Below are 13,105 nucleotides of genomic sequence, written 5' to 3' on the forward strand. Positions count from 1 at the left end.
CGATGTCTTTACTCCTTCCCCCTTCACCCCACTTCCTCACGCCGCAAGTCTCAAGATTACAGTCGCGAACAGTAGGTAAAACTTTTTTTCCTCGCTGTAAGGCCGGGTGTACACGAAAGCAGATGGAAATTGCAACTCATCGTCAAGTATTCGCATTTTTCGGTGGGAAAACTTCTTCTTGAATGCGTGCTCATAGAGAAAACGGATTATGCGTCAGTTACTCAATAGTTTTTCAAAGGAAAGTGCCTTCGTTCACGATAAGCGACGCTATGTGTGTTGATCCATTGTTATCCAGTGATGGCGTTAGAGGAGGGGAGAAATAATAACCAAAAGAGGAGGAACTGTACTCACCCCTTCATTTACTGCTGAATCCTGCACCACTCATGGTCAGTTTTGTCTCGCCTAGAATAATTGATCTGGACTACACTTCTCGTATAAGCAAGGATCCTGTTAACTTAATTGAACGAATTTATTTCTCAAAGATATTTCTACTCCACTCTAAGTTGTACAACTGGACGGGAAATTAACTTACAGGAAGTTTGGATGCCGAGTTTTTTCGCAGTTAATTTTCTAACCTTCCTCCAGTTGCGGTCGGGTTCCCCAGGTGTAAGCTGCACCATATTACTTCACGTGGTTTGTTCAGTTGCGGTGGAGTTAGAGCGTAGTTGCAGCTCCCAGTCGCCATGGTTTACACCCGGGCTAAGAGACGAACATAGATCGAAGTTGTTTGAGGAAAGGATACTAAGGACAATCATTTGGCCGTAAGAACGAGAAATTAATAGGGAGACGGAGAAAACTGCTGAGTAACCATAGGGTTCATTTATGCTGTAAACATAAATTGTGCCTGTTGTTGCATCGATGTTTAATATTTTTCTCTGTCAGAATGATTATAGCAAAATGTCATACGAAGAAAGTGACAGTCAGTGTATTTTCAGGTGCCTGTGACTGGCCTTGCAAATGAGGGCCTTTCGTGTGACATGACCATTGCTGACAAGATCATTCCACATCAATTGATTCGATGTCAGAAGCCACGAGACGTAAGTACGTACTGATAATATCAATTGGACACTTCGAAAGATCATTCATGTGTTGGTTGAATGGGGAAGGTACATTCGTAAATTCAAGTATGAACAAGCACCGACAGGTCAGACCACCACAGATTTATGCGATAATAATAATGTTTCGCCAGTCAGGAAACTTTCTTAAACCTGTAGTCGCTATGATGTATGGTTTAAGTTACAGATAAGCAAAAACGGGGATCTGAAATGTATTACTCTGTAAGTTATACATAGGCTGTGAACCATCTGATTGTTAGAATTGCTGTAAGTGAGGAAACCCGCGGAGAAAAGGCGGTTAAGCTGGATAGCTGTTTAAAACAGCGTCAGTTAATCGATAGTACACCTTATTTGTTTGTGTCGTCGTATTCTTATCTCCGGTATCAAAGTTAAATATAACTTTAATCAACACTTTGTCTTCTATATTTGCCACTAATAAATTGCATCATTTATTCACTACAAAGTAAAAGCAATTTGTATGAACCGTAAATTCGTTCAGTTTCTGAAGGTTTGATGCTATGTGGAGGTGTAACTAATTGCTATTCTTCATCGTTTACTGACCTGTCATCCATTTAAAACAGTTTCCTCCTTTGTCTTGTCTTAACTGTTCTTGTTTCACTATAACAGTCTTTTCCGTTCTATTTTCTTTTTATATTAAGAAATTCGATTAGATTCATTACCCTAATGAAATAAATACAGCCGTATTGAGTGTGTTAATAGTAAAATCTCCCATGTGCGTGAGAGAAATTTTGTTTTATGAGATCGATTTAATATTAAACCAATGTTCAATGCTCTCATAATGAAACCTCAGTTGTGTTTTGCTATTTTAGTTTATTAGTAATTTTAAAATTGTTGACGAAGTCTATATTTACATCGTATACTTATTTTAGTCGTTGATATTAACTAAGTAACTAACTACTTGTTGCAGAGCCCTTATTTACAGTATACTAGTCCTGCTAATCAAAAATTTGCTATCTGTTATGGAACATTAATGTTTATGATACTGTTTGAAAGAGTCCGTCAGTGGTTCCTGCAATGACCCAAGCGAATTGGTTTTACATCCTCTCAAACGATGTCTTATTATTAACCTACCATTTATGCCTAGGTCTCCCATATTTGACAGATGTCTCACCCGTCTCATTATTCTTCACATAATTATCCTAATAAATATGTCTAAGACTTCAAATTTAGAATATTCTTGGATTTCTCTCCGTTCTCCTATTAATTCCACTTACGTCCAAATATTCTCCTCAGAACCCTGTCTTCAGATACTGGTAACTGTGAAATTGTAAAAATAATAACAGAAAGAAACGATGTGATGGAAGATGGCTTCTTGCGTGGTTTATATACTCTAAATCAAAGTGGTAATTATGTTTACCTCCTGCTTTTACATTCAGCAACTGAATGTTGTTCACGATGTATAGATTTTATATGAATCTTAAACTGAAGAGCTATTATTATCTACGTAATAGTTTATCATTGGAATGAAAACCCCTAATGTTTTCATTTAGACTTGAACTGAAGTTTTAGGTGAAACATTATTTGTTTATGTTTTATGCTTCAAAGGATTAGCGATGCTGTACTAGTAGTTCAGTCCATACCAACTCTGATAAGACATTCCCCTCTTTGTAAGTATTATTAGTCTCTCAGATTTAGAAAATATTAACATTTTTTTTGTTGCTAAATTGGTGATTACTTATTACCGGTTACTTTTTAAATTCAGTATAGCCTCAAATACTATCCAACAGTTCTGTAATCTTTAAGTAATGCACTTTCTTAAGAAGTCTTTTGATAATATATATTATCAATAATAAGATCAATTTTATTTTGAACATTCTTAATGGACCGCGGTTTTCCTTTGTAAAATTCATATTTGACCCATTCCCATAGGAATAAGGCGTTAAACCTGGGATTTGACCAGGTAATTTGATTGGTATTCGACAACCTATCAGCGGTTCTGAGAAACCGAACATTAAGCCAGACTCAATCAGTTAATGCGTTTGATACAGAACTCATCATTAATTTCATATGACAGCTTTTGATGGTTCTCGGATCAAGCAGTGTGTATCTGTCCACCATCTTCGTAATGAATGACTGCTTGCCGTAATTTACGTCCCACCAACATTAAAAGCATTTTTTCTCGATAAACAAAGCTTAAATTTTCAGCCAGTTTTCACCTGAATCATAAATGGTAATAGTTAAGTATTGAAATAGTTACGTCATTACAGTATCTGATGTAATTTAGGGGCATTAACTATTAAAGAGCGGACAGTGGCATATCAGACACACAGTACGTGGTATGGGTTTAACACATTGGGATTAATGGTAACTATAAACACCAGCTGCTATAATAATCATTAGCTCTTTATTTTGTGTTTATGGCTCTTGTGCGACTCTCAGTGTAAACAGGCATTATTTCTGTAAACAGCATTGACCACTTGAACTGTATAATACAGAAGTTTCGTGTTTTCTTTGCAGTACGGACTGAATTCCGAAACACTATTTAGATTAGCTTCGGCATCGAAGAGTTAAAGACTTATATTGTGGTCTATTTTAATATCTCGACATTGTCAAGAGGGGTCTGAGAATGCCCACTGGAACCTTATTCATGATAGCTAATGGCTCAGGAGAGATTCGAACCTGCCACCTTCTGAGTATAAATACGAGACGTTACTGTTACACCAAACCGTTTATTGACACAAACTCAGAGAACAGACTTAACATCTGTGCATATAAATTCGTCGATATTCATGATGAATATTTCTGAATCTTATGAACAGAATATTCTTCAACATATACAGATATATTCTCAAGCTAGGTAAACCCTCAGTGGATCGTTATTTTATTTTGAAGGTCCTGCGGCATTATTTACTAATGCTACTCTGATGTTGCTAGTGTTTTATTGATGTTGAAGTTTGTGATAGATAATCCTGTGACAGGGTGTGAAAGACTTCGCATTCACGCTTCAGGAATCGTTGTCAACTTCACATGTAATATGCATACGCACTGAGGCCCATTCTGAATACGCTCATATTCATCAATCATGCTATCGCTTGTCTAACGCGTCCAGAAACCTTCATACTCTCAATGGGAGGCTTTACTTGCAAGATTCTGTCTTAACCCGAACAGAGATATGTTAATGTCGTTAGATTTCTTGATTAAAAACATGTGGTTATTCCTAGGGCTTCCAGATCTTGTCTCAAACATCAGAAAGTATTCAAGTATCCACATACGTCTATAATTAAATATTTATGACAATTTTTGTGAAACATTCTGCATATTCTCTTAATTTTTCAGTTTTGCTCATCCAAGTCCTGAATTCTTGAGAGACCGTGGTCGTTCATTGTGGATAGGAGTACCTTAATTCCTTATTTTACTATTAGCGTACACCCAGGGCTCTCGTCTATTCGTGAAAGAATTAGTTACATTATATAGAACAACAGTATTTTATGAAGATGGCTGTCTTTTGAGTTGTTTCGCCGTGTAATCTGGTAGGAGTTTACCAACGTTTCAGTGGCCCTTGCTGTCTCCAACATCAGGGCGTGCCCTGATGTTGGAGACAGCCATTTTCAGACCCACCGCCGTGAAAACCTCAAATCCTAAACAGTATTTTATTCTGAGAGACTTGTCAGTTTCTCACGGCGACGAGAATAAAGATGGCTGGCTTCTGGGATGTTGCGATGATTGAGGCAGCAAGCACACCTGAATTGCGTAATCAACAATGAAACATCTAAATTAATGTCATTTAATGTAAAACAATAAGAAATACAAATTGAAGAAAATTTAATGTTAGTTTAGAAATTAAATTTTCAGTACAAAGATGTGGGTAATAGTTCTAACAATAAAGTTTTCAACATATGTAGTTGAGATTCCTTCAGCAAGAAATATTGATTACTGCATATGAATCAATCACTGTTATAGAAACTTTCTTCGTTCTTTTTTCCTTCCCTCGCCGGATTTTGAAATGTGTGATTCATCTGAGATGTCTATATCCGCCCTCTTTCACGTCACTTTCAGAGAAAAACAAAACTGCGTATGTTTTATATCTGACATGGGCAGACTACAGATACAAAGAATGGAAAAGTGCTACAAAAAGGTGTTACTTATTGGTGTTCCCTATGGTAGAATCTGCATAAAAATAAACGGAGAATTCTCTAAACGTAAGCAACCTTAAAGATAAGCGTTTGTTTTCTAAAGCAGAACGTTATAAATTATGTGAATTTTTTAGGGGGAGCGTGTTTATGTATATACTGACCCTCCATAGGGGAGATAAATCATTATGTCTGGTCTTGTACAGTTACTGCTAACCTAAACAAAACAAAAGAGTAGGAGGGGCAGAAAAGAGAGACAGGGAGGTTTTAAAGGAGGCGTACTGAAGCTTTACGATAGGGACTGCTTTCGCGAATGAAATTATTTTACAGATTCTAAAATAATGTAATATTTCCACGGTTATTCATTTCTTCTTTTGTAGTATTTATGAGATCTATTCTCAAATAATTGTGGCAGTGTTCGGTCTAGCGGTACTCTTCTTCAAGAATAACAGAGTTATACGTCTACCTTAGGTTAGACTAGTTTATGATACGAGATCCTTTACCAGTTTAACTAAAGATAGCCTAACCTAAGGTGCAATTTTATTACACACTCAAAACACTGTTAAGACCGGGAAACGCTGCAAGTTGATAACTGTTCGAAAAAATTATGTTTTACACCTGTTAATTTTATGTTTTATGTTACTTGTACTTAATAATATTAACTATTCTGTAGGGATATCACATGATTTCTGTGCCAAGAGCGCATATTCGTTGCGGATTGTATTTTAAGCTGGGGTATTTCAGTATAATTAATCTAATGTGTCCCATTCAAATCAGTTTTTCCGATTAAAATTTCTTAATTATTGTGAAGGAATATATTCTACAATCAGTAGGCAAAATGAAGATGTCTTGGTTAGAAAGATATTTATGAATGTATTCCCCTGGGGGTCTAACGTTTTCGGAGAAACTTGGTAGCCTCCTTATTGAAGGTTTTAAGTCCGTTTTTCGACAGATGGCAAATTCCTTGCACAAGGGGTCTACTAGACGCAAGTACTGCATACACTGGAAAAAAACCCACACAAAATACTGTGAATAAATTACATGCCTTGAGTGGGATTCGAACCCATAAATTCAGCATCAAAGCAGCTAGTACTTGCCCGTTAGATAGCGCAGCCATTGAGATTTGCTTTTTGATTCTCTCGCCAGATTAAAGCTTTCTCATATTAACATTAGTTATTTTTTATGAAACAGTGGATGAAATGGAGTGGTTTCCTTTGCTCGTATATGTCAGTAGACAAAATCTTAATGCCGAAACGGGTCTCAGTGTCATAGTACACAGGTAATTTTTTTTGCATTGGATGAGTCCCCATTAAGTTGCTGATTTGCTACGCGTATTGCTTTGGAAGACATCAAAAGTACCAGAAATATTTCACTAGTTTCTAGTCGACGTATTCTATCGTCCCACTCCATCTCCGTGACCAAGATCTGTAGAATAGCCAAGCTTGTCTCAAATAGTGCGACTATCCGACCAATGATCGATGTGCTATTCTCTGTCTCACCCAAGAAAGATCCTGCTGTAAACAAACACACAATTGGTTGGAGACTTGGACAAATAGCTGTTATTTAAAAATCGCTGCTCTGCCGCGTATTGGTCAGATGTAGCAATTGAGTTTCGGTTACAATATTTATCTATAATTATTTGTTTCCTTATATTTTCTTGCAGTCTGGGTCTATGTTCCCTCTTTTTAGCACCATAAGTTTTTACTTACTTTACAAGAACCTCAAACAATTTAAATTTCTAAACTTATTTTTAACGTAAAGCATGTTGGCCCAGGACAGGGTCCGGTGGAGGGCTTTGGTTAATAAGATGATGAACCTTCGAGTTCGGTGAGCCATCTAGTTAGTTAGCATCACAATAGACATATCGATGCTTTTTAATTTAATTTAGTATAGATGTAAGATCTGATATATTGGAAATTGAATAACAAGGTCTGGACAGGAACATAGAAGATCACTGATTAATATTGCATAATTATTTTTAGTTTTGAATTTATTATAACCTTATTTGCCTTCTTTAGTTTGTGTTACTGGCGTATGCATTCCATTAGACGAGTCTATAGCTTTCCGGTGGCTTTATAGACCAAACCACCAATATAGGGCCTATACTTTTCTCTATATTCTCCGCTGTATAAGCAGGCATGCACACGTAATGGACCATAAAGCATGGATATATAGTTCAACCAAAGAGAAGTAATAGCAACTTGGGGTAAGTCTTGAGGGAGCCATCTGAGAGTACACGCAAACTCACACCCTTACCCCTTTTACTCTTTCTCTGTTTCTGTGCCTGGTGTTTGGCCAAGGTAACCAAGTTGTTGGACTTGACAAAAATAAAGTAAAAGATATTTAAAATGGAAGTGATTCTCATAACAATAGGATTACTTTACCTTATATTCTCCAAAGGGTTATTTCATCCAGGATGGCATAGGAATGGGAGGCAAGGAATATAAATAGAGACAACATCTTTTCTTTCTCTTTTTACACACACATACAAACACAGGTGCGCAAATATATACAGCATGAATGCAGTCTAAATACAAATGGGAGCCAAGACCACCGTCAGCCCACAGAAACCTGGACATGTACCTCATTATTATTTTGAAAGGTGTTGAAATTTGTTCGATTTTCTTGTGAGTCAATTACGTATGCTTATGTGAATGCTCACAGAATACAGATCGAAACAAGTTTTCTATTTATATTCACTCGTTTGACTGCTACGTTTAATACTGTGTCTCTTTGTTTGTGTCCTGAATTTCGCTTGATTTTACATCTTTATGTTTGTCTTCTTATTAATTATATTTTTGTTAAATATTATCTACAATTTAAGATTGCGAGCTTTTACAACGGCCTCTAAAATCTTATCGAAGGTAAGCTGCTTAAATTCGAAGCGAATGTCAAAGTAATGCCGAATGAAAAGTACAAACAGTGACGCGCTCTATTTACGAGTTTTACTAGGGAAAAATTAATCGTGTTTCTTTAGTGTTTGCTCATTATAGGTCGGAATATTTTCAAAGTCTTTCCTGTACCTAAAATTATCTGTTGGTAGTCTGTTGAAGGAATGAGCGTAAATGTATAATATCCTGGAAGGATGACGCTGGTTCAAATTCGAATATACATTTTGTACCTGTGTAGCATTTGTTGGGGGTCCGCAGTGGCCGCGCGGTCTGAGGCGTGGGCCTTGTGCCGCTTGGTCGCTGGGACCGTGGATTCGAATCCCGCTCAAGCCATGGATATTTGTCCGCGTTTTTCTGTGTTTGTGCTGTCCTGTGTACAGGTAGAGGCTTTGCGGCGGGCCGACCCCTCGTCCAAGGAGTCCTACCGAATGTCTATAGATTAAAGCCAACGAAAAGTTGGGACCCGCAGTGCTCAGGCACATGAAGAACGGGACGTTTCCAGTATCCCCAGTAGGATTTGTTATAGAAAATTAATTTCCACCTAACCTTTCTCTTCTTTTCTGTAAATTAGAGAGAAATTATATTAGTTTAACACGGAAAGTCATTATTTATTCGTAACTTTATTAACGATAAGTGAAGATACTTGGACAGCTAAAAGAAGTCGGTTTCTTTTTGTTAATTTTAATATCAGGGCACTGACGTAATTACAATTTTGTAATATGTGCTGCAGATTGACTGTTACCAAATAAAGAGACAGTACAATGTAGTAACAATAATAAATACATAGTTATTTAAATTATAAAAAATAACCAATTAGTCGGTTTTACAATTTTTCTTTCGTGTGAATAATTTTGCGAGAATTATCAAAAAATAAATTCAACTCTTAAAATAATGTGACACGTAACTTGAAACAAGCGTACATATCGTTAATCTTGAAAATAGAACAGGAAAGTATCAAGTTTTATTAAAATGCCAAAGGACTGAAAACAGAGGTACTTAACATTTTGCTTAAACTTGTAAAGTAAAATGGCCCTTGAAATCAACCAAACCGAATTAATCTTACACCTGGAAATATTTATGTAATAGAAGGGCCCGTGTGTCAAATAAAATCAGAATCTGTTAAAAGCTTGACTTTTTTAGATGCGGGTGAATGAATTGAAGGCCGGCCGGATTGTGTGTGGTTTTATAAATTTCAAGAAGAATAAGTAGCTTTAAAATTTCTTTCAATATATGTCGAGCAAATGGTTTATTCTGTAGAAGAAAATTACTTGGCGATGTGAAAGAATAACATTTCATGCTCTTCATTACTGTTCATCATAGGTTGAAGAAAATTACAAGATGTTAAAACGTCATAAGTTTGAGAACTTGATTATAGCTAATCCAGTGATGTTAAGGTAATATGACACAAGTGGTTTTTTTTGTTTGAACAGAGTCACGGAAGTGGTGTTTGTTAACCCTGTCAGAGAATTTATGAAAATAACCTTACTCTTCATTTTAAGTCACGAAATCTTGGAAAAGAAACATGCATTTCATTTTAAAGCCCTGTGTAGTATTTTATTGATTTCTTTCATCCGTATAAAGGTGAAAATAATTTGTTGTGTATAAGATCACTTAATTTAGTCGTTTTATATACAACTTACGACACGAGATTGATAGCACTGAATTTAATAGAAGTATTTATTTTCGTTTGCGGTGATATAAAATATTTCAAGCAAATGTTTGCGCTTTCTTTTTCGAATGTATAACAATTTTATAATATAAAGATAGCCAGTAAATATTTCGAAATTGTGGAAAGTTTGGAGCAACTGGATTAATTTTTGTCGTAGTAGGGGCTAATTTAGGGCTTTTATGAACACAATAATGAGCCATCTAGTTCCATAATAAAGCCAGGAAATTTCTTAACCAGAGGGAATCTTTTGTGTCCTTATGAACAACGTTGTTAATAGAGTTGGAATATTAAGTGGTATAAAGACATTTAAGTTCATGCAGGACTTTCTAAACAACTCGTGTTGGCGCTTTTTTGCAACTGAAAGTTGGAAAACTGGGATATTATCTTTACCATATCTCTACGCATGCTCCAATTCGATAACGATTGAACATATTTTTATGAAATTTATTGAAACGTTACAGTTTTTTTAATGGGACACCAATTTTACTCCTTAACGTTGATATCCACCTACAATTCCGCACGACATTAAACCCAGAAGATCAAAATTGTCGCCTGGACGAACGTGATAATTTCAATTCTCATATTGACTGCAATGGCTTCATCACTGAATTAATGCTTTTGTAAAATGATATACAACGAAATCGCGTTGTACCTTTGTGTGCAGCCTTGTTGGCTTTTCGAGTTTAATGCTTCGTTTGTTTTGCGTGCAAGTGAGCTTATTTTTTTTTATGACCAAGAAATGACAGGACAGTGACTGCTGATGTTTGAACTTGTTCCTTCTTGCCTTCCGTTATGAGTGACTTTAAGGAAATTATCTCCTTTCCAAGTTTCGTTCAGTAGTGTGTATTCCGACAGTCTTATATAATTGGAACAATAAAATGTTTTAAATAAATAATTTATTTTGCTTAATTTTTCTCGTTTTGGAAGCCATGTGTAATACTTTCTTTAGACGATTGTGAACTACAGGTCAGTGATCCAAATTACAAAAAGATACTCAGTAAATTGCTGAATTACTTGCGATTATTATCTTTAGGTATGATTTATAATTAATTAAGTCTTCATAGAAAATCATAAGAATGGTACTTTCTGAAGAAAATACAGAAATATAAAAAATAAATATTATTTGTGCATATTGATATTTTAGGATCACACGAGGGCGAATATGAAGATGGATGTCTTTAGTGCTGTTACACCGTGTAGTCTGGTTGTAGTTGATGGGCATTGCAGAGGTCTTTGCTGGTTCCGCTATCAAGGCGATGAAAAGGCTTACTCATCGCCCTGATGACTGAGACAGCAAGAACCTCTGAAACTTCGTGAAAATTCCTACCAGACTACTGACACAAGAACCCAGACGACAGCCATCTTCAATATAACACATGCTTACTCTAGACCAGGGGTCGTCAACCTGGTTCCTACCGCCCACTAGTGGGCGATTAAAGCTCTCATGGTGGGCGGTGGGGTTTTTTGTCCATTGTTACATATTTTGTTCCTCCTCCATATATCGAATACTTTGCTAACAACTTCGCGAGTTTGACTTTTTAAAATATGCTTTTGCAATTTACTTTTGAATTCCATCTCTAAACTTTGAATATAGATAATAATTCACCGAACACTTCTCGAAGTATACTCGTGGACGAGGGAGCAACGAATGGGCTCCGTAGCCAAAGGCACGAGTTTAGTGCGCATAACGAGGGCGGGGGCTATCAGCGGCCATCACTCAGTCTTCGAGCTGTACCTCTTTCATGGTGGTGGGCAGTACGTGCGGCACCGGTGGTCGGTAAGGAAATTTTACCATCAAAAAAGATACAAAAGTGAGCGGTTGGTATAAAAGGGTTGACGACCCCTGCTCTAGACTATCGAGTTAGTAAAATGTTTATTATATTGTCGGAACGTGAAGGCAAATGCATTGAAGTTGTCACTTGGGCCTATGTTACAGTTTGACATTTCTTTCAGATAAAGTTAGGTGTTTCGCAGACCTTTTCTCTATTCCAATCAACCAATCTCCTGTGTCTCTGGGCTTTGGTCTTATTGCTGTTTCCTGCACGAACTACAGTTTACTTGTACTGAGACAAATTGAAACGCATGTCGCGTCCAAGACGTTCCAATGCCGTACCCCGCGCCCTCTCCTCCTTTACCCACCTCCTCAGCGATATTGCATTTCTCCTTCTTTCTTGGTGTCTCCAAGTTCTTGTCTTTTCGTTTTCAAAATTCGCATTGCTGTTCTTGTATGTTGTTTATATACCAGTCTGTTTTAAAATGTCTCTTCGTTCTGAAATGTTTGATAGTTCATAATCGAAGTTTTGAGGTTATTTCATAGTTCAGTATACTGTTTCCTTAATTTCAATGTTTGAATCTGTTTCTCAAATGAGATTTCAGGTTCTCACAGTGGCGAATATGATTATCTCTACCAGATAACACGGCGCAACAATTCAGAACAGAGCCATTTGTTTCATAAATGTGAAATGAGACTGGTGATTCGATGTCACAGAATATTTCCTATTTGCGCATCCAAAATAAAATGTTGCCTGCTTAAGTGTTTCGGGTTTGAGCTCTCTCTGACAGTACTAGTAATGAAGAAGCTACGTGCCTGCTCCTTAACTCATAGCGTTAGTGACAACTGATAAATGATAATTATAATATTTAAATTAGCGTCTGAGGTGTATTAACAGAAATAGTTTCAGGAGTTAACTAAGAATTCACTGTTCATGTTAGAAGCCAACAGACATTGATGTAAGAGCACTGATATATTTTAGATATTATCTTATATAGCTTAATACACATTAAGTAATTTCAAAAACCTGTGACTGTCGAGTATTTCGAGAACCGGAGATTGTACGAGAGTAAATAGTGCAGTTCGACGCGGAGTTAAGATGGAAGTCTGGACTGAAGGGGCCCGTTGTGTTTCTGTCTTATGTAACTGGACTCATGACTTTGAGGAACAGACATATTAATTGTCAGCGTAAAAGTATGACTAAGTTTTGCGCCCAGCTTCTAACAAAATTAATAAAACGAAACAATCTGAAAAATGGGCCATATTTAACTTAATTTTATTTGTGCACAAAATCTTTTTAATGCAAAATTATTCTCTTACAGACATTGGAACCGTGAATGGTTTTAAAGACGCAAAGGCTGATTTCATGATAAACTTTCTGATCGTGATTGTTTTTCTCTACAAGGGTAGTTCATTCAGGAAATAAATACTGTCATTTTAAGTGAAATGATACATGACACTTGTACAATGTTTATATTAATTGCACTCTGAACGGTGATTGGTTCCTGGAATGAATTTTATTTCTTCGTGATGAGGGACTCTTTTTTTGTAATTTCCTTCATCCTACTTATTTTGAAGCTTCCCTAGGGAAGTTCGTCTTCCTAGAATTGTTCTTGATGAAGACTTCT

At 36.5% G+C, this 13,105-nt stretch overlaps 1 protein-coding gene across 1 annotated transcript in view; it reads left to right on the forward strand.

The window, feature by feature from the left end:
• The first annotated feature begins 935 nt into the window (after nucleotides 1–935).
• Nucleotides 936–13,105, forward strand: part of side-IV (sidestep IV transmembrane protein) — a 446,858-nt gene continuing 434,688 nt past the window's right edge. Inside the window, exon 1 of the mRNA XM_087358210.1 lies at nucleotides 936–1,037. The gene's annotated coding sequence lies outside the window, so the exon portion shown is untranslated. The remainder of the gene's footprint in view (nucleotides 1,038–13,105) is intronic.

This window comes from Zootermopsis nevadensis, unplaced genomic scaffold, assembly GCF_977971745.1.
Source record: "Zootermopsis nevadensis isolate Lab colony 2312 unplaced genomic scaffold, Znev_1.0 Znev_ptg000029l, whole genome shotgun sequence".
Taxonomy (NCBI): Eukaryota; Metazoa; Arthropoda; class Insecta; order Blattodea; family Termopsidae; genus Zootermopsis; species Zootermopsis nevadensis.